Consider the following 27,494-nt stretch of genomic DNA (forward strand, 5'->3'; position numbering starts at 1 on the left):
GGATTTTTTTGAATAGGGATTTCTGAAAATTCTATGTTGAATAACTTTGGCGTTGATGGACGGAATTGGCTGTAATCTTCAGGAAAATGGCACATTTTGTTTCTGAGCGTCCCCTGAAAGTTTGGGAGGGTTTCGCCAAGCGGGGGCCGAGAAAAAAGGGGGGTCCCAAAACATGTTTTTAACATTGAGTTTTCCATAGGGCGGTTGGACTCACTTTTAGCTCGAACGGCTGAATGGATTTCCACAAAACTTGGCAAAATTGTAGGGACTAGTAGCCCGATGTGCCTTTGCTATGTCTCAAGATATATGCTCCAGTGGTTTTTACGAAAATTAACTTTGAAAAATATATATTGGGCTACATTGGGCTATATATATGTTAGAGCCCAAATGTAGCCCAATGTAGCCCAATGTAGCCCAATGTAGCCCAATGTAGCCCAAAGATGGCCACCAGAGACAAAAAAATACAAATGTAGCCCAAATATCAGCCAGATGTAGCCCAACTATAGCCCAGTGACAGAATGTCCCAGAGTGTTCTAAAGAACAACTAGAGCGCTAACAGTCTTACTTATGACAAAAGTATGGCACACCTGAAGTCATCTTGATTGGAGAAAAGTGTTAACACTTAAACCATTTAATTTGCAAAGGAACAAAATGAGGGGTTTCATTTTGCCATAGAAATGTTATATATATATATATATATATATATCCTACTGGCAGTCGCCAGTAGGTATATATAGTTAGGATTTTTTTCCCATGGGATTTTTTAAAATTCTATGTCTAATAACTTTGGCGTTTGTGGACGGAATTGGCTGAAATTTTCTGGAAAATGGAACATTTTGTTTCTGAGCAGCCCCTGGAAATATGGGGGGGGGTTCGTCGAGGGGGGGCCGAGAAAAAAGGGGGGTCCCAAAACGTGTTTTTAACATTGAGTTTTCCATAGGGCGGTTGGCCTCACTTTTAGCCCGAACGGCTGAATGTATTTCCACGAAACTTGGCAAAATTGTAGGGACAGGTAGCCCGATGTGCCTTTGCTAGGTCTCAATATATGTGCTCCAGTGGATTTTGAGAAATTAACGTTCAAAAAAAGATATATATCTATAACAGCGGACCGGGCAGCACTCCGGTTCGCGTACTTTACGCGTAACGGAACTTCGCGTAGCGAAGCTGATTGGCTCTCCGGTGTCTGTCAACATTCTAAACAGTCCGGAGCGGCCGCCATCTTGTCTCTCGGTAGGATTGAGAGACAAGAGGAGGCCAAAACAAAGGGGGAAATGACCATAAGGGGGCATAGTAGATCCTCCCTGACCCCCTAGGTTTAATGTGGAGACTTTAAAAGGGCCCCGCGGGGCAAAAAAAAAAAAAAGTTTTTTTTTTTTTTTTTTTGCGTGGGTAGCGCCCGGTTCGCGAACCGGGAAGCGTTCTGGGCAGCGTACTATAAGGAAAAAAGAATGATAGACTTTTCAAATACTGTATGTTAATTGATTGTTGGTTTTGTTGATTATTTTTTTATTTTTTTTATTTTTTAAGCAATTATTTATTATTGTGATTGTGTTTGAAAATTTAATAACATTTCTAACATTTAACTAGTTTATGAATTACATATAAAAATGATTAAAGACTCAAACAATTTTTTAATATTACATACAATTTTATTTTTCGGATTGTTTTTCAAAATTTAATAGAACGTCTAGCATTTGACTGTCCGATATGTCCTCTTGTTGAGTGAACATAAGTTCCCACATTTGACCGTCATCATAATGAAGTAAATGATCCACAGATTCTACACATTGAACTAATTCATGGTCCCGTGATTCATCCATGAAATCTGAGTCATCATTGTCCTCAATATCTTTTTCTGTGTTGTTCTCCAGAACAATTTCGAAGGAAACATTCTGCTCACCTTCCATTTTATTGCTGTAATTTGCATAAAAAATAAATATATCAGTAGAGATAGGGCACTGTTGGGTTTAAGTTCAGACAGGTACTTGTGAGTTTATAACAGAGAGGTAATCTATGGGCACTGTATGGTTTCAGGCGTGAAGTAGTACTATTAAAAAGTGCCTGTGAAGAAGCCTAAGTAAATTCATAATTATACCACAGAAACCTAAATCAATCCATAATTATAATAAAGAAGCCTTTCTCAATGTCTAACTCTTACAGAGGGATAGTATATAACTATCTGAAAATGTTTTCAAATTTATAAAATAATATCTCACCTTCTAAAAAGAAGTTTAAGTTGTGAGTGAAAATGATCTTGCAATGTAGTTCAGGAAGTAGTAGTCAAAATGGCTGTGTTTCTCTCTCTTCCTTTATATATATTCAGGTAGATAACCAATCAAATGTCAGGTAAAAAAAGTAGAAAATGAAAGTAATATTTTAATTGGTTGTGAATTCCAACACTTCAGATGTGTTTTGTGAAGTAATTTACCTCAGGGTATTTAGAGAGGTCTACAGGCTAAATGGTTAAATGGAATTTCAATCAAATTTGTGAAAATGGTAGGCATTGGTATGTAGTATGAGCTAATCTATATTTGGTGAAATTGTCTCCAGTCGCTTTTCTGTAAACTACTTTCCCACCTTTTTTGATGGTGCGCTTCCCAGGGAGCGACCCGGTACGCGAACTGGCGAGCGCCCCGGTTCGCGAACCTTAAGCGTTACGGGAGTCCACCATTTTGTGTTTCGGTCGAATTAAGATACAAGATGGAGGGCAAATAATGTTCAGAATGGGTAGAATGGGGCACGGTAGACTTATCTTGACCCCCTAGGTTTTCTGAGGGTGGCTGAGGAGGCCCATATGTGCGAAAAAAAACCATTTTTTTAAAAATTTAGCGAGGTTAGCTCCCGGTTCGCGTACCGGGTAGCGCCCCAGGGAGCGTACTTTGTTGAAAATTAGTGAAAAATGTTAGAGTAAAATAATAATTGTGAGTGATCAGATGTAGGGTAGCTCTGAGAAGAGCTTTTGGGTTTATGGTACATTTAGGTACTTATAAGTAGGTACCAATGCACAGTCTTAAATTCAGAATGAAAATTCTGTTGCCCTCATCTGAGAAGTGAACTCCATCTCCTCTGTAGATATCTTGCATGTAGTAACGCAAGTTATTGTTGTACAGGGAGCCCATTCCATGGTCTCTCATGTAAGCTGAAACAGATTTGTTTACATGCTTCCTCGACTTCTCAATTTGTGGACAAAATTGGTTTGACCACCTCCATTTCTGTCTTTGGCATATATTTGAATATACCAAGGCAGTCTGAGGAAAAAGTGCCATCAATTGCTCAAAGGTGTCCTTTAAAAGCATTTCCAGACCTACCCCAGTCAAAGTGCCCAAATCATTACCTCCACAGTGCACAATTAACAGGTCAGGTTTTGGCAAATGCATAAAGGTTTTCACCAATGGTATCAATTGGTGACATTTTAATCCTCTGTGGCCAAACCACTTAATTTCCACATCTTGTAAATTGAGGTTAGGTAAATTCCTGTTCTCAGCATACCTCTGAGCCCAATAGATGTAACTATGTCCAACAATCCAGACAGAAAACATGGTGAGAGAAGGTTCTCCTGCAGTCAGATGAAGTGTGGCAATGAAATGGCAGTTGAAAAAATAAGAGTTTAAAATGAAAAAAACTGTGGAGTTTCTGTGTTAATGAAGCAGTAACAGTGATTGGTGGATTTTGATTGCTGAAAACAGAAAGTTAGGGTGCATGGATGAGTTGTTTGAAAGATGTATTTTGAGTGGTCAAGAAAAAATCATTAAATGAAAGAATGCACTGGATATGAGGTGCACTGAGAGTTCAGAGTTCAATTGCAACATTGTTGTGTGAACTTGCAAACACCAGAAGTCTTCCAAGAGGTGGTTGCCATGCAGAAAAGGCATGAAATGGCAGAGGGGGGAAGGGTTTTCATTTGAAAAAAAGTGAGGGAAGAGTTTTGATTGGGTGACATGAGAGATATGTGTGAAGAATTACAGCATTTCTGTGCTTTTGATAGCTGCAGACTCTGGAGTGCATACCTTTTGCTCTGCTGAAGACAAATTGGTGTGTTTCTGAGACTGTTTTGAAACTCAAAGTATTTGCTAAGGTGAGAAAAGATTTCTTTAATTTAGATAGAGAATAGTTGGCCAGATGCATCAAGCATCCATTTTGCGATTCCTTATTAGCGAAAAATAAGGAATCGCTAATAAGGAATAGCAAAATGGAATGCATCAAGCAATCACTACAAAAATAGCGATTCCTTAGAATTCCTTAATTGCGACTCACAAATTGGGAGTCCCAATTAATGAATACCTCCCCATACATTCCTATGGGCCTACAGGCCCATAGGAATGTATTGGAGATTGCATGAGCAATTAGCGAGTACCAGTAGGTACTCGCAAATTGCTCATGCAATTTCAAGGGTGCAAGGGTGTCAAAATGACACCCTGTTGCACCCCTGATTTTGATCTATGCACATATGTTGCGCACACACATGCCCTTACGGCATGTGTGTGCGCAACATGAAACTTTGAAATATGCACAAAAGTGCATTTTTCAAAGTTTTTGCAAATTACCATGAAGTTGTACTTCGTGGTAATTTGCGTGCCCTATTAGCGAATTCGCTATTTTTGAAACTTTCATGCATTGCATTTAAGGAATCTCAATTTGAGATTCCTTAAATGCAAACAATCGCAATGTAGCGAATTCTCTATTTCCGATTTTTGCATTTGGGATGATGCATCCGAAATGCAAAAATACCGGTCGCAAAGGGGCAGATTCTGAGAATCTGCCCCTTTGCGACCGGTTTTTTGCTTGATGCATCTGGCCCAGTGTGCTTTAAGGAGAAAATTATGAAGAAAGTTGTGTTCTTCAAATGTTGCTTTGTCTCAAGTGTTTTACAAATAGATTTTGTTTCTTTGAGAAAATGTAATTGGAGAAAATGTGAAGTATTAGTACTGACAGGGTGTTATTGTGCATAGGAGCTGTGGAGTCTTTTCAAATTATGATTTGAAAATCGTTTTTGAGGAAAATGAATGGTTATAATATTTATGACAAGGACATAATGGTGTATGCTTCATTATAAGGCAATTGAGTGTCTCTGATGTTATTTTTCCCATTTTAATGTAAGACCTTTCTCTGTGGAGCAAATTGCTTGTAAATATGCTCCCACCTGTGCATGGCAAATTTAGATTTTGAATGTTTGTGTTACATAGCTATGTTAAAAGTGACCCAACCATGCTGCAAAGGCAATCAAAAAACGCTTTTATGTGTCTTAAGGACATTTTAAGTCATTTCCCTATGTGCAGTGTTTTCAAATCATGATTTGAAAATCGTTTTTGGGGAAAAGGAATGGTTTGTAAATTTATGACAAGGATATAATGGTGTATGCTTCTTTATAAGGCATTTCAGTGTCTCTGATGTCATTTTTCCCATATTACATTAAAAGACCTTTCCCCGTGGGGCACATTCCTTGTAAATATGCTCCCACCTGTGCATGGCAAATTTAGATTTTGAATGTTTGTGTTACATAGCTATGTTAAAAGTGACCCAACCATGCTGGAAAGGCAATCAAAAAACGCTTTCATGTGTCTTAAGGACATTTTAAGTCATTTCCCTATGTGCAGTGTTTTCAAATTATGATTTGAAAATCGTTTTTGGGGAAAAGGAATGGTTTGTAAATTTATGACAAGGATATAATGGTGTATGCTTCTTTATAAGGCATTTCAGTGTCTCTGATGTCATTTTTCCCATATTACATTAAAAGACCTTTCCCCGTGGGGCACATTCCTTGTAAATATGGTCCCACCTGTGCATGGTAAATTTAGATTTTGACTGTTTGAGTTACATAGCCATGTTAAAAGTGACCCACAAACTTGCAAAGGCTTTAAAAAAACACTTTCATGTGTCTTAAGGACATTTTAAGTCATTTCCCCCCGGGTGCAGTGTTTTCAAATTATGACTTGAAAATCGTTTTTGACGTAAAGGAATGTTGTTAAAATTTATGTGCGCCATATGCCCCCAAATTTCTTTTTCAGGGGTGCAGCAGGGTGTTATTGAGACACCCCTGCACCTTTGGAAAAATTCCTAATTTGCGATGAGCTAATTGCTAATCGCAAATTGCACCTTCATTCCTATGGGCCTCCTGGCCCATGGAAATGAATGGGTAATTTGCAATTAGCAATTTGCTCATCGCAAATTAGGAATGATAAAGAATCGCTATTTATTCCTTAAAATTTGCTATTTTGGAAATGCAAAATAGTTTGATGATACATATGGCGGTTCATCTCTAACAAGATAAGAAGCTTAGGGATACATTTATGATGACTGGCGCAATGAAGTGGACATCACTTACTTCATTGGTAGAGCTTTACATGTATTATCTCCTCTGTATTCTTCGTCAAGCGTAACTTTCATCTGCAATCCTGAGTAGGCCTCACCTTAAAAAAACCTCTGGATAGGGCACACCTTATCGTCATCCTGAATTAATCATTTAAAATGCTAGGGACAGATTTATGATAGGTGTATGCCTCTTTTGCGCCACTGTGCGTCACTTTTGTGATGCAGCGGCGGTGCAAAAGATTTGCTATGAGGCGACAAAATTACAAATTGATGCATTTAGGCAGATGTGTCATGGTGTAAAAAACACCGTGCCACATGAAACTGATGCAGCAGTGATGCAAAAGATGCACCATGTTGCAAGACAGGCCTCACTTGGGGCCATATGTATGAAGCTAATTAGCATTTGCAAAGGTCGAAGTTCTGTGAATTTTGGCCTTTGCGAATGCTAATTAGACAAATGGTATGTATCAAACAAGTTTGATGCAAAATAAGGAATAGCAAAATTTGCTATTCTTTATTTTGCGATTGCACTGAAGGATTTGCAAATTTTGTGATTTCTTAAATGCAATGTATCAAACAAAAAATATGCAAAAAATGCCATTAAGGATTTGCAAATTACCACCAACTTCTAGTTGGTGGTAATTTGCGAATTCTTTTCAAAAAGCTTTTTTTCCAAAAAACAAAAGGTGCCATATGACGCCCATACATGCCCTTAGGGCATGTATGTGCGCCATATGCCCCCAAATTTCTTTTTCAGGGGGTGCAGCAGGGTGTTCTTGAGACACCCATGCACCCTTAGAAAAATTCCTAATTTGCGATGAGCTAATTGCTAATCGCAAATTGCACCTTCATTCCTATGGGCCTCCTGGCCCATGGAAATGAATGAGTAATTTGCAATTAGCAATTTGCTCATTGCAAATTAGGAATGGTAAAGAATCGCTATTTATTCCTTAAAATTCGCTATTTAGGAAATGCAAAATAGTTTGATGATACATATGGCAGTTCATCTCTAACAAGATAAGAAGCATAGGGATAGATTTATGATGACTGGCACAATGAAGTGGACATAACTTACTTCATTGGTAGGCCTTTACATGTATTATCTCCTCTGTATTGTTCATCAAGTGTAACTTTGATCTGAAATCCTGAGTAGGCCTCACCTTAAACAAACCTCTGGATAGGCCACACCTTATCGTCATCCTGAATTAATCATTTAAAATGCTAGGGACAGATTTATGATAGGTGTATGCCTCTTTTGCGCCACTTACCAAACACTGCCCACGGGGAAATGACTTAAAATGTCATTAAGACACATGAAAGTGTTTTTTTAAAGCCTTTGCAACTTTTTTGGGTCACTTTTAACATGGCTATGTAACTCAAACAGTCAAAATCTAAATTTACCATGCACAGGTGGGAGCATATTTACAAGGAATGTGCTCCACGGGGAAAGGTCTTTTAATGTAATATGGGAAAAATGACATCAGAGAGACTGAAATGCCTTATAAAGAAGCATACACCATTATGTCCTTGTCATAAATTTACAAACCATTCCTTTTCCCCAAAAACGATTTTCAAATCATAATTTGAAAACACTGCACATAGGGAAATGACTTAAAATGTCCTTAATTCAAAATTTGCTATTCCTTATTTTGCGATTGCATTGAAGGATTTGCAAATTTTGCGATTCCTTAAATGCAATGTATCAAACAAAAAATATGCAAAAAATGCCATTAAGGATTTGCAAATTACCACCAACTTCTAGTTGGTGGTAATTTGCGAATTCTTTTCAAAAAGCTTTTTTTCCAAAAAACAAAAAGTGACATATGACGCCCATACATGCCCTTAGGGCATGTATGTGCGCCATATGCCCCCAAATTTCTTTTTGAGGGGTGCAGCAGGGTGTTCTTGAGACACCCCTGCACCCTTGGAAAAATTCCTAATTTGCGATGAGCTAATTGCTAATCGCAAATTGCACCTTCATTCCTATGGGCCTCCTGGCCCATGGAAATGAATGGGTAATTTGCAATTAGCAATTTGCTCATTGCAAATTAGGAATGGTAAAGAATCGCTATTTATTTCTTAAAATTCGCTATTTAGGAAATGCAAAATAGTTTGATGATACATATGGCGGTTCATCTGTAACAAGATAAGAAGCTTAGGGATACATTTATGATGACTGGCGCAATAAAGTGGACATTACTTACTTCATTGGTAGGCCTTTACATGTATTATCTCCTCTGTATTCTTCATCAAGCGTAACTTTAATCTGCAATCCTGAGTAGGCCTCACCTTAAACAAACCTCTGGATAGGCCACACCTTATCGTCATCCTGAATTAATCATTTAAAATGCTAGGGACAGATTTATGATAGGTGTATGCCTCTTTTGCGCCACTGTGCGTCACTTTTGTGATGCAGCGGTGGTGCAAAAGATTTGCTATGAGGCGACAAAATTACAAATTGATGCATTTAGGCAGATGTGTCATGGTGTAAAAAAAACGTGCCACATGAAACCGATGCAGCAGTGATGCAAAAGATGCACCATGTTGCAAGACAGGCCTCACTTGGGGCCATATGTATCAAGCTAATTACCATTCGCAAAGGTCAAAATTCTGCGAATTTCGGCCTTTGCGAATGCTAATTAGACAAATGGTATGTATCAAACAAGTTTGATGCAAAATAAGGAATAGCAAAATTTGCTATTCCTTATTTTGCGATTGCACTGAAGGATTTGCAAATTTTGCGATTCCTTAAATGCAATGTATCAAACAAAAAATATGCAAAAAATGCCATTAAGGATTTGCAAACTACCACCAACTTCTAGTTGGTGGTAATTTGCGAATTCTTTTCAAAAAGCTTTTTTTCCAAAAAACAAAAGGTGCCATATGACGCCCATATATGCCCTTAGGGCATGTATGTGCGCCATATGCCCCCAAATTTCTTTTTCAGGGGTGCAGCAGGGTGTTCTTGAGACACCCCTGCACCCTTGGAAAAATTCCTAATTTGCGATGAGCTAATTGCTAATCGCAAATTGCACCTTCATTCCTATGGGCCTCCTGGCCCATGGAAATGAATGGGTAATTTGCAATTAGCAATTTGCTCATCGCAAATTAGGAATGGTAAAGAATCGCTATTTATTCCTTAAAATTCGCTATTTAGGAAATGCAAAATAGTTTGATGATACATAAGGCGGTTCATCTCTAACAAGATAAGAAGCTTAGGGATAGATTTATGATGACTGGCGCATCACCAGGGATGTGCCAGTCATCCTGCGCCGCTGTTCCGCCACCCATGGTGTGCTGCATTTACAATGCGGCGCACCATGGGGCAAAAACGGCACAGATGCGTGACGCATCTGTGCCGTAAAGGTGGTGCATTGCTGGAGTTGTATCGCAAGTGCGATGCAGCTCCAGCAAGGCTCAGGGGTGCCCCATCTCCACAATGTTGCGTCAAGACCTATGCCTGCTTCAAGCAGGCGCAGGGTTTTGACGCAGCTTTGTCCTATCTGATTGTAAATGCGGCACACCATGGGTGGCAGAGCAGTGGTGCACGTTAACTGGTGCATGCCTGGGGATGTGCCATTTAACATAAATCTGCCCCTTTACATTTAAGTATGTGCAGGGGACACAGAGTCGGTGAGGCTTATCCAAGGTTAAGAAGAGATGAGTCCTGTTCACTGAAAAATTAGACATAGGCTTCACCTGCTCAGCATCGCTGGACATGGCTAAATAATAGCTGCAAAATGTTACTCTTGTAAAACAATTTTACTATTATAATCTCTGAGATTTGTCTCTTACTCTGCAACATCTCATTGTTGTTATCTTTCTTTAAAGATAAAGACAACATCAACATGAGGGACAATCAGCAATCAGTTGATTTTGACCTCATCATTGAACTCGTAATTGAAACATCAGTGGATGTTGATCCCTTGGATGATTTAAATCCTGAGGATGAAGAAGAACGTGATGAGGATGCAGATTTGTCCGAATTATATGACATAGGGTGGGAAGCTGACCTGCTTGAGCCTATGGAACTATAAACATTTATTTTTAAAATTTATAATAAATAAAAAGTAAAAATGTAAACCGTTTAATTTAAAAATAAAGACACCTTCAAAAACAGGTTATGTGTAGTGTCTTCAATAAAATATTAAAATATGCTCATAAAATTAGATCAGATTCACATATAAAATAGCACAGGTAACATGAATATAAATTCCATTTCTTTTCTGCTATTTTTGTATTCTAAATTTGCCAAGCACTAAAAAATCTTCTATGTAAAAATGTCAAGTAGTGTTTTAAGTTTTTGATTACTGTTATTGATGTACTGTTGGGTAATAGTGGTTAATAACATTTTTTTATATATTTTACCACAGATTCAACTGCAGATCATTTCAACATTTCACCATGCCAACGAAAGAAAGACTGAGAAAGGCTGCAAAACGTCAAAGACAGCAGGTGAATGAAAAAAAGCAGCAGTCCTCTAACAAAAAGATTTGTAAAGTCACCAAGAAAGCACCGGGTAAGAGTACAAAAACGTTCATAAGAAATATTTGTAGTAAAAAAAATATTACTACAGAAAATGTTTCAGTCCAGAAAAAGAGAAGCAATTCAAACGGAAAGGAAAGGCCAATCAAAAATGTTACTGCTAGAGCAAGAGATAACTCTGTGCATGATAGTAGAAGGAAACAACAGTTTAGGGACATTCGTAAACGAATGTTCCGCAACAGGATAATTGGCAATTTGTTAAAAAATATTAAGAAAGGTCAACAGAAAGTGCTTTTTTATAAGAGAAAAAAAAAGTTGAGAAAGTTATTGATCAGGCATTTGAAATTAAACGTAAGTTATTTATTTTGATAATCAATAGAATTAGGAAGCTAAACAAGGCAATTTATGATTTCAAAAGAATTAGTAGATGGAAGAGAATAGTTAATCGTAGTAATTTTTGTGAAGTTTTTTCTGGAGAATGGATGCATAGTTCAAGCTGTGAGGCATTTTTTAATGAGGAGAGTTATTTCCAGGATAATGATTTGGTGCATGCAGTTGACACCAGTGGTCGTGCTTATGAAGTGAAAGATGGTTGTCCAGTTGAAAAAGAAAAACTTGTGACAACAGAGGCAGAAGAGGTGTTAGGTAATGAGGTTTTAGGAAGATGTGCTAAGGGTCCTGTGTACACCTGGAAGTGTAGTAGTATTTGCAGTGTGCGACAGGATTCCATCAATTTGCTTTGTGATTTTGTACGGTCATTTAATAAGAAAGGTTTGAACCAGAAAATGAGGTTGTTGCAAGAATTAGATCCTTGCAGAGTGAGAGAAGTGACTGGTTTGCATGGTCATTCACTGGCTTGTCTTTCCAGGAGAGTATGCCAGAGTGTTTTTCATCATTTCAGGATGCTAGCAGTGCATCATAATAAAGTGAGGAAATTAGTTAGAATGTTGTATTATGCTAAGAGTCCAGCAATTATGCTTAAACAATTATGCGCTGCTCTTTTGCATGGTTCTGAAATAGATGTGAAGAATATATGTGAAGAAATTGAGTTTTGTTACTTTGGAAGTAAAGAGGAGAATGTTGAAATTGACCAAGAAGAAGAGGGTAATGTAGAAGATAGTGTACAGGTTTCCAGTACAGATAATTTCCAGAGGGAAATTGCGACGTTTCAGGTCAAATCAAGTGAGAGGCCAAATTTCACTTGTGTGTGTTGTCGGCGCACTTATTATAAGAATCAGACTAAGTTAGTGGATTTATATGCAAAAAGTGAAAGGGAAAATAATAGTGAATGAAAGGATTTCACAACATACTTGATGGTAGAAAATTGTTTTGATTTGGGATTGGATCAACGTGTGTGTACTTATTGTTGTAACAAATTAAATCAAAACCAGATGCCTGCTAGAGCAGTTCATAATAATCTGGAATTGGTTGAGATTCCTTCTGAATTGAAGGATTTAAATACTTATGAATCTATTTTGATTCAAAGTATCCATCCCTTTCAGGCTATTGTAAGAATGGAGCCAAAGACAGGGAAATTGCCTCCATCAGATTTACAGAGAGGATTAAAGGGAAGAGTTGTTTATTTACCTCTAGATTTGAAGAAAAACATTAACACAATTGGAGTAGAAAAAGTGGAAGAGGAACCTCTGGTTATCTTAGTTAATGGGGTTCCGACAAAGAATAAGAAAATATGGCAAGATTTAGTGGATGTTAGGAAAGTTAAAAAGGCAACATTGTATTTGAAAAAAAATAATAAATACTATAAGAATGTATATGTTGCAGAAGAGGAAGTAAGTGAGGAAGAGGATAGCGATTTGTGTGCTGGTCAAATTGAGAAAGTAGAACCCTCTACTAGTGAAGAAATATATGAACATTATAGTGTTCATCCTTTGCATTCCAAGGAAGTCATGGGGAATGCTATTGAGTTGTTTCAAATTAAACAAGCCAAAGGGAGTCCCATTAGTGTTTGGGAGGAAAGTTTGGAAGCTCGGTGTTTCCCACAGCTTTTTCCAACAGGTCAGGGAGGAAGATATGATGAGCGACCTCATCAAATTCCTGCTTCTGAATACCGGACTTTGCGATTGTATGCAGGAGATGCTAGGTTTCGACAATGCATTCCTTATTTGTTTCATCTCCTGTTTGAAAGCGATCTGTCTGGACTGTTATATGCAGTGAACCACATCTTGAAAAGTGGTATACACATGCAAAACATCTCAGCAAGTGACTTTATGGATAAAGTCAATGTCCAAGACAGTATTTTGGATTCTCACCTGATTAATCTCATGGCGTGTCAGCGTGGTACTAATGAGTACTGGTACCGTCGTCATGGTGATTTAAAATGTATGCTGAGGAACTTAGGAACTCCCACATGGTTCCTCACTCTGAGCTGTGCCGAGTATGGCTGGGAAGACTTACTTGAATTTCTACGAGAGGCAAATGCTAACGTAGAAAACATCGAATTCAAGACACCTGGAGAACTGTGCTCTTTGGATCCAGTCAATGTATGTAGGTACTTCAATCATAGATTTGAAGCTATGATGTCTTTCATCATGAATAAGAAGAATCCACCTCTTGGAGAGGTGTTGGATTTCTTCTGGAGAAAGGAGTACCAAGCAAGAGGTGCTCCTCATATACATATGTTGCTGTGGATCAAGGATGCACCTAAATTTGGAACGGATCCAGAAGACTCAGTGATGAGTTTTATACAACAGTATTCTACGTGTGCTGTTCCAAACGCAAAGGAGAAGAAAAGCCTAAGAGAAAAAGTTCTGCGTTTCCAAAGCCATCGATGTGGAAAGTACTGTTGTCGTAAATTCCGAAACAAGGACAAGTTCTACACCAAATGTCGTTTCGGCTTTCCACGACCGGTGATTTCTAAAGGAAGTGTAAACATTTTGATGTCTTCGCTGCGACATAATGTGATGAAGAAATCACCTAAAAACACATACAATTTGAAGAGGAACGAAGAGTCCAAGTACATCAACGACTACAACCCGGTGATTTTGTCCATGTGGAATGCTAACATGGATATACAGTTTGTGGCTGATAACTGTATGGCTGTGGCTCGGTATGTGACGTCTTACATCACCAAAAAAGAGAAGACAGAATTGAAGGATATGTGGGAGGACATTTCCCATGAAAAGAGCCTCAGCAAGAAGTTGTACAGTTTCAGTCTGAAGATGTTGTCGCATCGAGAAATTGGAGCGTACGAATGTTCTGACCGGTTGTCTTCAGCAAGTCTCTATGCCAAGTCCAGGAGTATCGTTTGGGCGAGTCTTGGTCTTGCTGCAACGCGTAATCGAGTTCTCAAACCTGTGCGGGAAATTGAGTATTTGGCGGAAAAGGAGCCAAACAGTACCGACATTTTGAAGACCAACATGTTGGATACATATTATCCAAATCGAAGCATTCACCTCGAGAATGTTTGTTTATATGAGGTTCTTCAAAATTACATATTCAAGAGGAACATCAAAGAAGATACTGAGAAAGGAGTGTATGCTGTAATAGGAAGTGAGGGATGTCTGGTCAAGCAAAGAAAATGCCACTTGGTAATCGATCGAAAATTGAGTGGCGAATCTCCTGAAAAAAAGGAGTTTTTCTATTTAGCACTTTTGCAACTTTTCAAGCCTTGGCGTGCAGAAGAGGAACTGCTTGGAGATTTTCTCTGTTACGAAGACTCTTTCAATGCCGCCAAGGAGACCATAGAATGTCCTGCTTTTCCCAAATATGTAGAAATGTTGAATGCGGAAATTGAGCAGGAAGCAATGATTGCAGCCGAGATTGCCAGAGACAGTTCTCAGGACAGTCAGAGTTCTGCTTCATTGAGTCAGGATCCGCTAGGAGGACCTGTTATCGAAAATGAAGCTGCCACTGCTATGAATGAAGTGGAAAGAGCCATGGCACATGCTCAGGAGGATGCGGTTAACTTAGAAGAGTTGGAAAGACAACTCAACGTTGAGCAGAGGAAAATATATGACGAAGTTACCATGCAAATTGATCATGGATTAAGTCATGACAAGAAAGAGTGCTCATGTACGTCGTTGAAGCCTGTCCGACTGTACGTGAGTGGAGAAGCGGGAACTGGAAAAAGTTTCCTTATTAAAGCAATTTCATGTTATTTGCAGGAAAGGACAGAGTCATCGCTGTCTTGTGTTGTCACCGCTCCAACTGGACTGGCAGCACATAACATTAAAGGGATTACTTTAAATCGTTTACTGATGCTGCCAGTGGAGCATGACAACAAATTACAATATCACAAGCTATCTGGAGATGCTTGTTTTGAAGTTTCAAGAATCTTGAGGAAAATGAAACTTCTTATCATTGACGAAGTAAGCATGGTTTCCAATGTCATGCTTGCCTTTGTGCATTTGAGAATGCAAGAAGTTCTCAAAACAGAGTATGATGTGTTATTTGGTGGCAAACACATCATTGTTTTCGGAGATCTTCTGCAGCTGACACCAGTGAAAGGGCAACCTGTGTTCAAAATGCTCACGCATGAAGATACCAGGAAGTGCCTAGGCAGCATTGGCAACGTCAATATATGGTTAAACTTCAATTATGCTGAACTGCATGAAAATATGCGTCAGGCGAAGGATGAAGTTTACAAGACTATTCTACAAGATGTTAGAATTGGAAAAGTGACCGAGCATGGGAAAGAAGCTTTACATGCACGATTACTGTCAAATTTATATCCAGAACAAGATGTTGTGCCTGAGAATATTTTTCAGAAAATTACTGAGAAGAAATCTGGAATATGTTTGATGCCAACTCTTGCAGAATGTGCCAAATTCAACAACAAAATGTTGCATTTAGAAAAGCAAGAGATTGTGAAACTGGAAGCTATTGACAGAGTAGAGCATATGGGATCAACAATTATTTTGTCTGAGAATCTGAAAACAAAATTGGATTCATTAGAGAAGAGTATATCTAAAACTGCAGGTTTTGAAAAGACTCTGAATGTGTGCTTGAACTGCCGTATAATTTTAAGAAGGAATTTACATGTTGAAAGAGGTCTGGTAAATGGATCAATGGGTAATGTTGTTGATTTTGTAAAATACAGAAATAGAGATGGAATTGAATTTTTAAAAATTAAATTTGATGGCATTGAGGAAGTACAGCTAATTGGTCGTTGTTCTGCTAGATTTTTGCTTGTAAAAGACTTATATGTTCGCCGTAAGCAGTTTCCTGTTTGCTTAGCATATGCGGTGACAATCCATAAATCGCAAGGTTTAAGTGTAGACAGTGCATTGGTGAATATTGGCAGTTCTGTGTTCAAGGAGGGTATGGCATATGTGGCATTGTCACGAGTTAGAACTTTATCGGGATTGTACTTGATTGAGTGTGATGTCACAAGCATTTGTGCGGATCTAGATTGTGTTAAGGAATACAATAGGTTAAGAAGAGAGTATGCGCCACATTTGCCTCAATATCCTTTGTTTGAGAAACGTGTGGTAGGCCAGAAATGAAGAAATGTGACCAATACTGGGGAGGTTGTAGCAAAAAGACGAAAAGTCGATGAACCTGAAATTATAAGCAGAAACAAAAAGGATTCTGTTGAAGATGTTGTTGGTTTTCAATTTGAAAACAGTTCTGGTGTCAACTGCTATGCTAATGTAGTGGTTAATGTTTTGTTTTCTCTAGAAAATGTAAAAGAAGAGATTGTGGTCAATTCTGATCAAAGATTTTGCAGTTTGTTAAATTCTGTCTTAGAAAAATGTAGCACTGATAGAACAAACATAGAAAGTGTGTCTGAAATTCGAAATCTGTTAGACAGATGTTCAGGCCAAACACAATTCTCTCAAAATATTCAGCAAGATTGTCAGGAGTTTTTAATGTTTATGCTTGATGTATTGCATGCTGAAGGTATAGATGTAGATCAGCTGTTTGGGCTTTCTTATCAATGGCAGCATGACTGCGAGAACTGTATGGTATCAAGTACTACTAGTGTAGACTCAGAAAGATTTATATATTTAACTTTGCCAGACAGTAAATCAGTCTCCTTTAATAAGCTAGTAAAAGCAGCTGATCACAACATGGAGTGTAGCCAATGTAAATCTGAAATGATGTCCACATTATTTATACGAACATATGGCCAGTATGTCATTTTAATGTTCCAACGATGTAGGCCTGATGGAACAAAATTGACAACTTTAATTAAAAATTTTGTGGCTTCGCAGTTGTCAATATCAGGAAGGACTTTTGTAACTGCAGCAATTATATATCATGACGGTCCTTCAATAACATCAGGACATTACACAGCTTATTTAAAGTCTTGAAATGGCTGGTCATTCTGCAATGATTCTGTTTTAATTTTCAAAAAAAAATTGCCGTATGACCTTAAAAACTCTTACCTGGTGTTTTTAAAACCAAAATTTTAGGGAAAGAATCTCGGGATGTGCTCTGAGGAATTTCAAGAAGTTCTAATGGCTCCTACACGATTTGGTCTTGAGGATAAGTGTAGTTCAGAGACATAACTTCTAACCATAAGACTGGACGTCATGGAGAAATAAGTGCACTTTGAATGAGTTCAGAAAAACTATTTCTTTTTATAAGCTAATTGAAGCAGCCAATCAAAACATAGAGTAGAGGGAATGTAAGTCTGCAATGCTGTCTACTGTTTTACATTGCTTTGTGATTAAAAGTGATGTAGAGAATTAAATAATTGTAGTAGTCATAGAGGTAGTGTAAGTCTGCTTCATAGTAAGCAGTATCAGTGTCATAGGAAATGTAGAACATGACTGAGGAAGAAGGGGAAGATATTACTAGTCCTGGATTGTGAAAATGATCTTCAACATTTTAATTCTGAAAGTTGCGGAGATGCCAAATGACGGGATTGGCTTACAAGAAATCCAAGAGTTATAAATGGCTCTGACAAGATTTGGCCTTGTGGAAACTTGTGGTAGAGAGCAAGAAGTCATTTATTGTATGTAACATGTTTTTCAAAACGATGGAGGTTTTCTTTCAGAAAGTGGCGGGCTGAAAGTAATAACAGCACAACAGAGTGTAAGCTGTTCATAGGACATCCTTTGACGTCATGGAAAGTAAGTTAACTTTAAAGAGTTCTGAATTCTGATTTGTTATGTTGTATGGGTTTTTTAAACACAATCATTTTGATTGTGTTTTTTTTCCCCGCTGTTATATGATGAATACCTTCAAGTCACTGTTTTTAGTGAAATTTGATACATTCTGAGAACAGCAAAAATAAACCATTTAACATGTATAATTAATTCTGTACTGTTTCCATTTATGATGTACATTTAGAACTGTGTAGGAGGCATGGAGAAGGAGAGGCTTCTGTAAGTGTCAAAGTTCTTGCATACAGTGCTCATATTCTACGTAGTCTTTCATATGATAGACTACATTTCCACAATGAGATACCTAAGCAAAGGAAACACAGGTCATATGATTGTGGAATGAGCAAAAAAATGTGCATGTTTTTCAATTATATTACCTGTGTTTCCTAACATTACACACCACATTGTGTAGATGAGGTTTAGGCCTGTTCCTGGAGACAGAGGAGGTCTGACATTTGTTCAAGAGTGCAGTGGACATTAATCACTTCGTTGGTAGGCCTCCACATGTATTATGTCCTCTGTTCTACTCAAACAACTCGAAATTTCATTTGGAACCGTGAGTAGGTCTCACCTCAAACAAACCTCTGGATAGGACACATCTTATTGGCATCCTGAAGCAATCATTTAAAATGTTAGTGTCTTGCAACACTTTTCTGAGACAACAGCAGTGCAAAAGATGCACCATGTTTTAAGATAGGCCTCACTTCATCTGCATCAAGATACTGTTAGTTTAAAATGTATATCTTTAGGACTGTGTAGGGGGCCTGGAGAAGCAGAAGCTTCTGTCAGTGTCAAAGTTGTTGAAAAACTGTTTGTCCTTCAATCTTTTCCCTTGTCTTTTGTAATTTTTAAATACATGTTTTAATATTTTTCAAATGTCTGTTCTCTCTTTCACAGATTGAAAGTATAAAAACAAAAAGTGAGTAATTTAACGACAATTATAAGGTAAATGTTTTGTATTCTTTTCGTTACATTTCTATCACATTCACCTACTATTAGTTCCACAGCTTTATTTCTTTAACCCTCAGTTTCCTGCCTTTGCTACTTTCCTCATTTCTTTCTCTATTACCTACTTACTCTACTCCTTCCACTCCTTTTCTCAGTCCCTCTCTTCTCATAGTTCCTCACTCTTGTTCACTCACTCCGTCTCTATTACTCTTAGTGTCTTTGACTGATCACTTTTTCACTACTTCTTCATAATGCTTTCTCTGTGTAGTTGAAGCACACTAAGGGGCATATTATGAACACAGCCAATAAAATTATTGCTGTTTTTATTGGCAGAAAACTGGTGCAAAAATGGTTTTAGCGGCAGTTTTCTGCCGCAAAAGCAGCTTTGGTGACATATTTCTGCCGATAAAAGCTGCAAAACTTTTATTGCCTATGTTGATGATATGGCTCTATGTTATTTACATTTCTTTGCTGTTTCAATTAATCTTTTTCTGTTATTTTTTGTTTTCTGTTTTCTATTTTTTCTCTCTGTTATTCCCCATGTTTTAATCTTATTTTGAACATTCACTCACATTCTCCAAGAAACTCTTCTTTGTTATTGTTCTACTCTCTTTTTTTTCTATCACTTCCTTATCTATTTTGTTTTCCACAATTATACCCTCTTCCGTCTTTTCTTCGGTAAATAGATCTATTAAACAGTATCTCTGGTTTACTCCCTATAGCTGTCTTTCTTTTAACATCACTCTCTGTTTACGTTCCTTATACTTACTCTTCTTTTTTTTAAAAAACAAATTTTTTTGGTTCGCTCCCGGTTCGCGAACCGGGAAGCGAACTGGGAAGCGAACTAAAAGAAATAGAGCTTGCTAGAGTGCTAAACATTCTAGCAATTTTTTTTGAAAGGGGAGGTAGTTCTGAAAAGAACTTTTTTTTAATGTTTTTGTTGTTTTATATTTTTTTTTTATTTTTTGAACATTTTTTGTGTTTTTTGTATTTTTTGAACAATTTTATATTTTTTTTTGGTTTTTTTGGGGGGGGGAAACAACAAAAAACAGGCATTGAAAAGGGCTCAAAAGGAGCAAAAAAAAATTACTGTGTGGGGCGGTTAGGGCAATTATGATTGTTATAAGCCAGGTTGATGGAATTAATACTCATGTTGCCACATGATATCAATGCACCGCAGTGCAGACAAGTAAATTTCATATGCCCAAAATTATCCTGGATGTTTGGCACGGTTTCCCGTGCCTCTGCTGCTGTCAATGATATTAACGAGGTGGACCTGGCCACAGGAGTTGCTGTTGGGTTTTGTTCCATGTCACGAATTTCCGCCCGGCTGTAATTGAGTGGATGCCACCTGCTCATGTGCCTATGCATGGTATAGTTCCCATAGCTATACTTTTTATCAGTCCCTCTTGATAATTTCTCTTTGCAAATGAGGCAGGTAACATACCTCGCATTCACTTTCTTCTGCCCTGGAGGCATTGAAAAAAACTGCCAAATGAAACTGGCTTTCCTATGGGAAACCCGGGGCACCTCTTCCAAGAACTGTGGTCCTTCTCTCTCCTCTTCCTCTATTTCTTCCTCTTCCTCCTCTGTGTTGGTGATGACCTGGGGAGGTGGTCCTCTCTTCCCATGAGGAGGTGGAGGTGGTGGTGGGGGTGCACCAGCTGAAGCAAGTACTGAAGCCATTGCTCTATTATGAATAAAGGTCTTCCTCTCACAATGATGAAAGTCAGAGTGAGGAAAGAAGGAGGGGTTTTCATCATTTGGGAAAAACAATAGTTCTAAACCAATGAAAAGTGTTATTTTTAGGTCACCTGACCTAGCCTTACATGATTATGAAACCAAAAGTTAAATGAACCAATGAAAAGTTTTATTAACAAGTCACATGACCTCTCACGCTTATGTTACGCGCTGCGGAACGCGCCCCGGATCGCTTCCGGGTCGCTGCGCGCCTCGGTTCGCGCACCGGAGCACTTCCGGGTGCGCTAACGCGGTGCGTCATAAGACGCATTACGCGGCAATGCGATACGTCGCGCTTTAGCGACGCGCCGCGGATCGCTTCCGGGGAGCTGCGCTTCGCACCTCGGTTCGCGCCCCGGAGCACTTCCGGGTGCGCTAACGCAGCGCGTCATAAGACGCATTACGCGACAACGTGATACATCGCGCTTCCGCGACGCGTCACTATGTTGATTTCTAACGCGGCAGTTGCGCTAACGGAACGTTTACCGGTTCGCGGACCGGGTCGCGGCATCAAATTGAGCTAACGGAAAGCTTCCCGGTTCGCGAACCGGGAGCGAAACAAAAAAAATATTTAAAAAAAAATTATTAATAAACATATAAAATATATTTTGGGATTTAAAGAAGAATACATTTTACAGCTACAGATATTAGCTTTTAAAAAACCAATGAAATTCACTGAAAAAACCATAGGTTATAGACCATATATAGTTAGGAATTAGCATTTACAAAACCTTGAAAATTCACTGAAAAAACCATAGGTTATAGACCATATATAGTTAGGAATTAGCATTTAAAAAACCTTATTTTACTCACACAAAACCATTGAAATTCCATATATAGTTAGTTGCACTAACTATATATCGCGCACCCGCAATCCACTGCTGATGATGTCACATATTACATCATTCATGACATGGTCAGTGACATCACTGATGACATCACTGATGACATCTCAAATGACATCACGGATGACATCACTGATGACATCTCATTTGACATCAATGACCACATCACTGATGATATCATTCATGTGACAATACAATGCATCTCCTCACATTTTAATATAACCTCTGTTACACTCAGTGTTAAATACAGAGTATAATTTTTGAAACCATTGACACACCAATACTAGTTACTACATACGCACTCACTGATTCCTACGTCTACACACACATTCACTCATTCACCCATACAATCATTCATACATACAATCAATCATCTTTACAACACTATCATATGCACTCATACACCTATACAGACACTCACAGTCTGCCACTCATCCATGGAGTTACTCACACACCTAGTCAGTCCTGTAAAGAATCAATCACACTTCCATTTTTTAATCTATACAGTTAAACATAGAGCACCTTACGTTTTCAACCATATACTAACACATACTTAGTCTCTTATACAATCATTCATACAAGTACACATTGATCTGCACAGAGTCACACACCTCCCAGCCAGCCACACACACACTCAGTCTCCCATGCAAATACTTGGGCAATCAATCAATAACCCATATAGTTACTCATATAGCTACTGATCAACACATGCTGCAGTTTACAGAACAACAGACATAATGATGCACAAATTAAGACAGTTTAGTCACTAACCCATGCACTCAGTGAGACACATTTAATCACTCACTCATACATTCAGTCATGCACCTACTAAATCCTTCGTCCAGACACTTATACTTCCACTCATTCTTCAATATGTAAGACATATTTTAACTTTACAGAAACACACAGTCACTGGATGTTGTCATCAGTGATGTCATCCGTGATGTCATTTGAGATGTCATCAGTGATGTCATCAGTGATGTCACTGACCATGTCATGAATGATGTAATCTGTGACATCATCAGCAGTGGATTGCGGGTGCGCGATATATAGTTAGTGCAACTAACTATATATGGAATTTCAATGGTTTTGTGTGAGTAAAATAAGGTTTTTTAAATGCTAATTCCTAACTATATATGGTCTATAACCTATGGTTTTTTCAGTGAATTTTCAAGGTTTTGTCAATGCTATTTCCTAACTATATATGGTCTATAACCTATGGTTTTTTCAGTGAGTATATATATATATATATATATATATATATATATATATATATATGGTTTTTTCAGTGAATATATATATATATATCTATATATTCACTGAAAAAACCATAGGTTATAGACCATATATAGTTAGGAATTAGCATTTACAAAACTTTGAAAATTCACAGAAAAAACCATAGGTTATAGACCATATATAGTTAGGAATTAGCATTTAAAAAACCTTTTTTTACTCACAAAAAACCATTGAAATTCCATATATAGTTAGTTGTACTAACTATATATCGCGCACCCGCAATCCACTGCTGATCATGTCACATATTACATCATTCATGACATGGTCAGTGACATCACTGATGACATCACTGATGACATCTCAAATGACATCACTGATGACATCTCAAATGACATCACTGATGACATCACTGATGACATCTCAAATGACATCATTGATGATAACACTGATGACATCACTTATGACATCTCAAATGACATCACTGATGACATCACTGATCACATCTCAAAAGACATCACTGATGACATCACTGATGACATTATTCATGTGATAATACGATGAACCTCTTCAGACTCTAATATAACCTTAGATACACTCAGTGTAAACAGACACTCACAGACTGTCACTCATCCATGGAGTTACTCACACACCTAGTCAGTCATGCAAAGAATCAATCACACCTCCATTTCCTCAACTATACAGTTATACACACCTTACCTATTCAAACATATACTAACACATATTTACTTTCTTATACAATCCATGATACAAGTTCACAATGATCCATACAGCCACTCACACATTCACTGGCTCTTATGCATAGTTATTTATATATGTCAACTCTCACATGTACTGTGTTTTACATATGTACTTACTTTGACATGTAGCACTGAGATATCCATTCACTCACCAATACACTCATGCACACAGTCAACCGCCCATACAGCTGTTTCCACATGCACTTTTGAACCCATACATCTAGTGAATCAACTGCTCACACATCTATGCACAGAGTTATACACCTCCCAGCCACCCACACACACACTCAGTCTCCCATACAAATACTTAGGCAACCAATCAATAACCCATATAGTTACTCATATAGCTACTGATCAACACATGCAGCAGTTTACAGAACAACAGACATAATGATGCACAAATTAAGACAGTTTAGTCACTAACCCATGCACTCAGTGAGACACATTTAATCAGTCACTCATACAGTCAGTCATGCACCTACTAAATCCTTCATCCAGACACTTATAAATCCACTCATTCTTCAATATGTAAGACATATTTTAACTTTACAGAAACATAAAGTCACTGGATGTTGTCATCAGTGATGTCTTCAGTGATGTCATTTGAGATGTCATCAGTGATGTCATCAGTGATGTCATTTAAGATGTCATCAGTGATGTCATCAGTGATGTCACTGACCATGTCATGAATGATGTAATATGTGACATGATCAGCAGTGGATTGCGGGTGCGCGATATATAGTTAGTACAACTAACTATATATGGAATTTCAATGATTTTGTGTGAGTAAAAAAAGGTTTTTTTAAATGCTAATTCCTAACTATATATGGTCTATAACCTATAGTTTTTTCTGTGAATTTTCAAGGTTTTGTAAATGCTAATTCCTAACTATATATGGTCAATAACCTATGGTTTTTTCAGTGAATATATATATATATATATATATATATATATTCCAAAACTAGTTTTCACTCTGAACCCTTGCCACTTACAACGGAGGGCCCAGACGGGATAGCGAATCCCAAAGTCTTTTCAAACTTGAATCCACAATTTGGATAAATAAATGGAATGTCCAGGCCAACTACGTGCAGAATTACGAGCTTTTATTTCAGCTCCACTCGACGCGTTTCGAGAAAAACTTTCTCTTGGTCACGAGCGTGAGTGTCAGTGTGCTAGTGCTTTAAATATGGTCACATGTGTGTAAACATAATGGACAGACTCCCAGGTATGCTGGAATGAGCTACCTTGCACATTTGAGATTTACAAAATAAATATCAAATAAATGAATATAGACACGATTGAAAGGCAGTGATATAACATTGCACATTTTGTCAAAAATGTCAAACAATACATACCAACATTTAAAGAAAAAGACCAGCTTAAAGAGCTATTTGGCCTAGAACCAAAAGGCGGTGTACCTTAAAAATGCTTGATTATATATATATGTATATATATATTCGTCACACCAACCTTTGAATTTCAAAAGAAGGAAACTCGAGCCGCAACTTCCATAAGCGTGATGATTTTATTCAAGCAAGCAAAATGGTCACAAACGCCCGACGCGTTTCGGTGCAGCCGCACCTTGGTCACGGGTGACTTCAGTTAATTCATTTGTGCTTTTAAAGTGATTAAACAAAAACATTTGTAAACATAAAAGTAGGACTACCCAGTCACAACACAAGGTTTTTGGACCACAAATGGCGGCCATCTTATAGTGTTTGCAAAGGTCCAACAGTTTCATACATCTCATTGTATTTAGATTCAGTGATGCCGAAAAAACATATTTATAAATTATAATACAGGCATGATGATACATATAAACTGCCTTATTTTCGTTTGGAGAATTATTACTGTTTCCACTCTCCTGCGTGCGGAATATACATTCAGTATTGCCCAAGTGGGCATAATCCACACATTCCATTTTTCAAAGTCATGTTATGCAGTCATGTCTACTTTTCCATAGTCAGGCCCTAGTGGGCATGTATACAAGATGCCAAATCTGAAATTTATGATATGAAACAAAATACTGCCCTAGTGGGCTATCGGCATATCCAACCAATGACATCACAAAATGTCATATTCTGTACAGTTAGAAACTTTCATAGACTTGATTTCATTTGGCCAGCCAAGGTGTCCATTATCTCCTCTGTGTATAGAAAAATTGTCTCCTACAAACATGAAAGAAAACCATAATCACTAAAAATTAATTACAGATAAAACTGATTAAAAGGCTTCGGTTATTACAGTGTTCACAAATATACAGAAATACAGAATGTTCTGCCAATATTTTCAATCCTGTAGAATCAGAGCAGATTACTAGATATTTTTGGATATTATTATCCTAAATGAACGGATAATTCCTCATCCTTATTCAGACCCCTTGGTTGGACTGTATCATACTTGATAATCATGCGTGATTCAAGTTGGCGTAACTGTTTGAGTCTATTTCCACCCCTCTCAGAGATGGGAATCCTGTCTAGGGCACAGAATTGGAGTAATTTTACATTTTTGTGATGAAAGTCTTTAAAGTGTTTGGCAATAGGGTAGTTTTTGTCCTCATTACTAATTGCCCTCGTGTGTTCCAACACTCTTTTCTTCACTTGGTGTATTGTACTTCCAATATACACCAAGGGACATGGGCAACGCAGTGCGTAAACACAAAAATCAGATTTACAAGACAAATGCTTCTCTATTTTAAATGCTTGATGACGTTCAGATGGAATGATCTCTTTTCTATTTACACTGTTCTTGCAAACCTTACATGATTGACAAGTAAAGAAGCCTTTAACAGCTGTCTTTTCCTTCTCTACTACTTACTCTCTCCTACTCCACTACTCTCAAATACTCACTCTCTACTACTCATTCTCTAATACTCTACTACTCTCTACTACTCTCTCTCTACTACTCACTCCCTACTATTCACTATGTACTACTCTCTACTACTCTCTCTATACTACTCACTCTTTACTACTCACTCTCTACTACTCTCCTCTACTCACTCTCTACTTCTCACTCTCTACTACTCACTCTCTACTACTCTCTCTCTACTACTCGCTCTCTACTACTCACTCTACTACTCACTCTCTACTACTCACTCGCTGCTACTCTCTCTCTACTAGTCTCTACTACTCACTCTACTACTCACTCTCTACTACTCTCTACTATTCTCTCTCTCACTCTCTACTACTCTCTACTACTCACTCTCTACTACTCACTCTCTACTACTCTCTACTACTCACTCTTTACTACTCTATACTACTCACTCTCTACTGCTCTCTACTACTCAATCTACTACTTACTCTCTACTACTCTCTACTACTCACTCTCTACTACTCACTCTCTACTACTCTCTCTACTATTCACTCTACTACTCTCTACTACTCATTCTCTGCTACTCTCTCTACTTCTCTCTACTACTCTCTACTACTCACTCTCTACTCTCTATTACTCACTCTCTACTCTCTACCTCTCTACCTCTCTCTACTTCTCTCTCTACCAGTCTCTACCTCTCTACCACTACCTCTCTACCTTTACCTCTCTACCTCTACACCTCTACCTCTCTACCTCTCTCTACACGCACACATATACACATATATATATGCATATGCATTTATATATATGTATTTGTATGTATATACATACATATATAAACATATATAATCTGTATATCTATATAAATACAAATATAAATGCATGCATACATATACATATATGCATACAGATGCATGTTATTTACATGAAAGTTTAAAAAACAGTGAGACACATTTAATCACTCACTCATACATGCACCTACTAAATCCTTCATCCAGACACTTATAAATCCACTCATTCTTCAATATGTAAGACATATTTTAACTTTACAGAAACATACAGTCACTGGATGTAGTCATCACTGATGTCATTTGAGATGTCATCAGTGATGTCATCAGTGATGTCACTGACCATGTCATGAATGATGTAATATGTGACATGATCAGCAGTGGATTGCGGGTGCGCGATATATAGTTAGTGCAACTAACTATATATGCGAATTTCAATGGTTTTGTGTGAGTAAAATAAGGTTTTGTAAATCCTAATTCCTAACTATATATGGTCTATAA

Source organism: Lissotriton helveticus, chromosome 3_1 (assembly GCF_964261635.1).
Source record: "Lissotriton helveticus chromosome 3_1, aLisHel1.1, whole genome shotgun sequence".
Taxonomy (NCBI): Eukaryota; Metazoa; Chordata; class Amphibia; order Caudata; family Salamandridae; genus Lissotriton; species Lissotriton helveticus.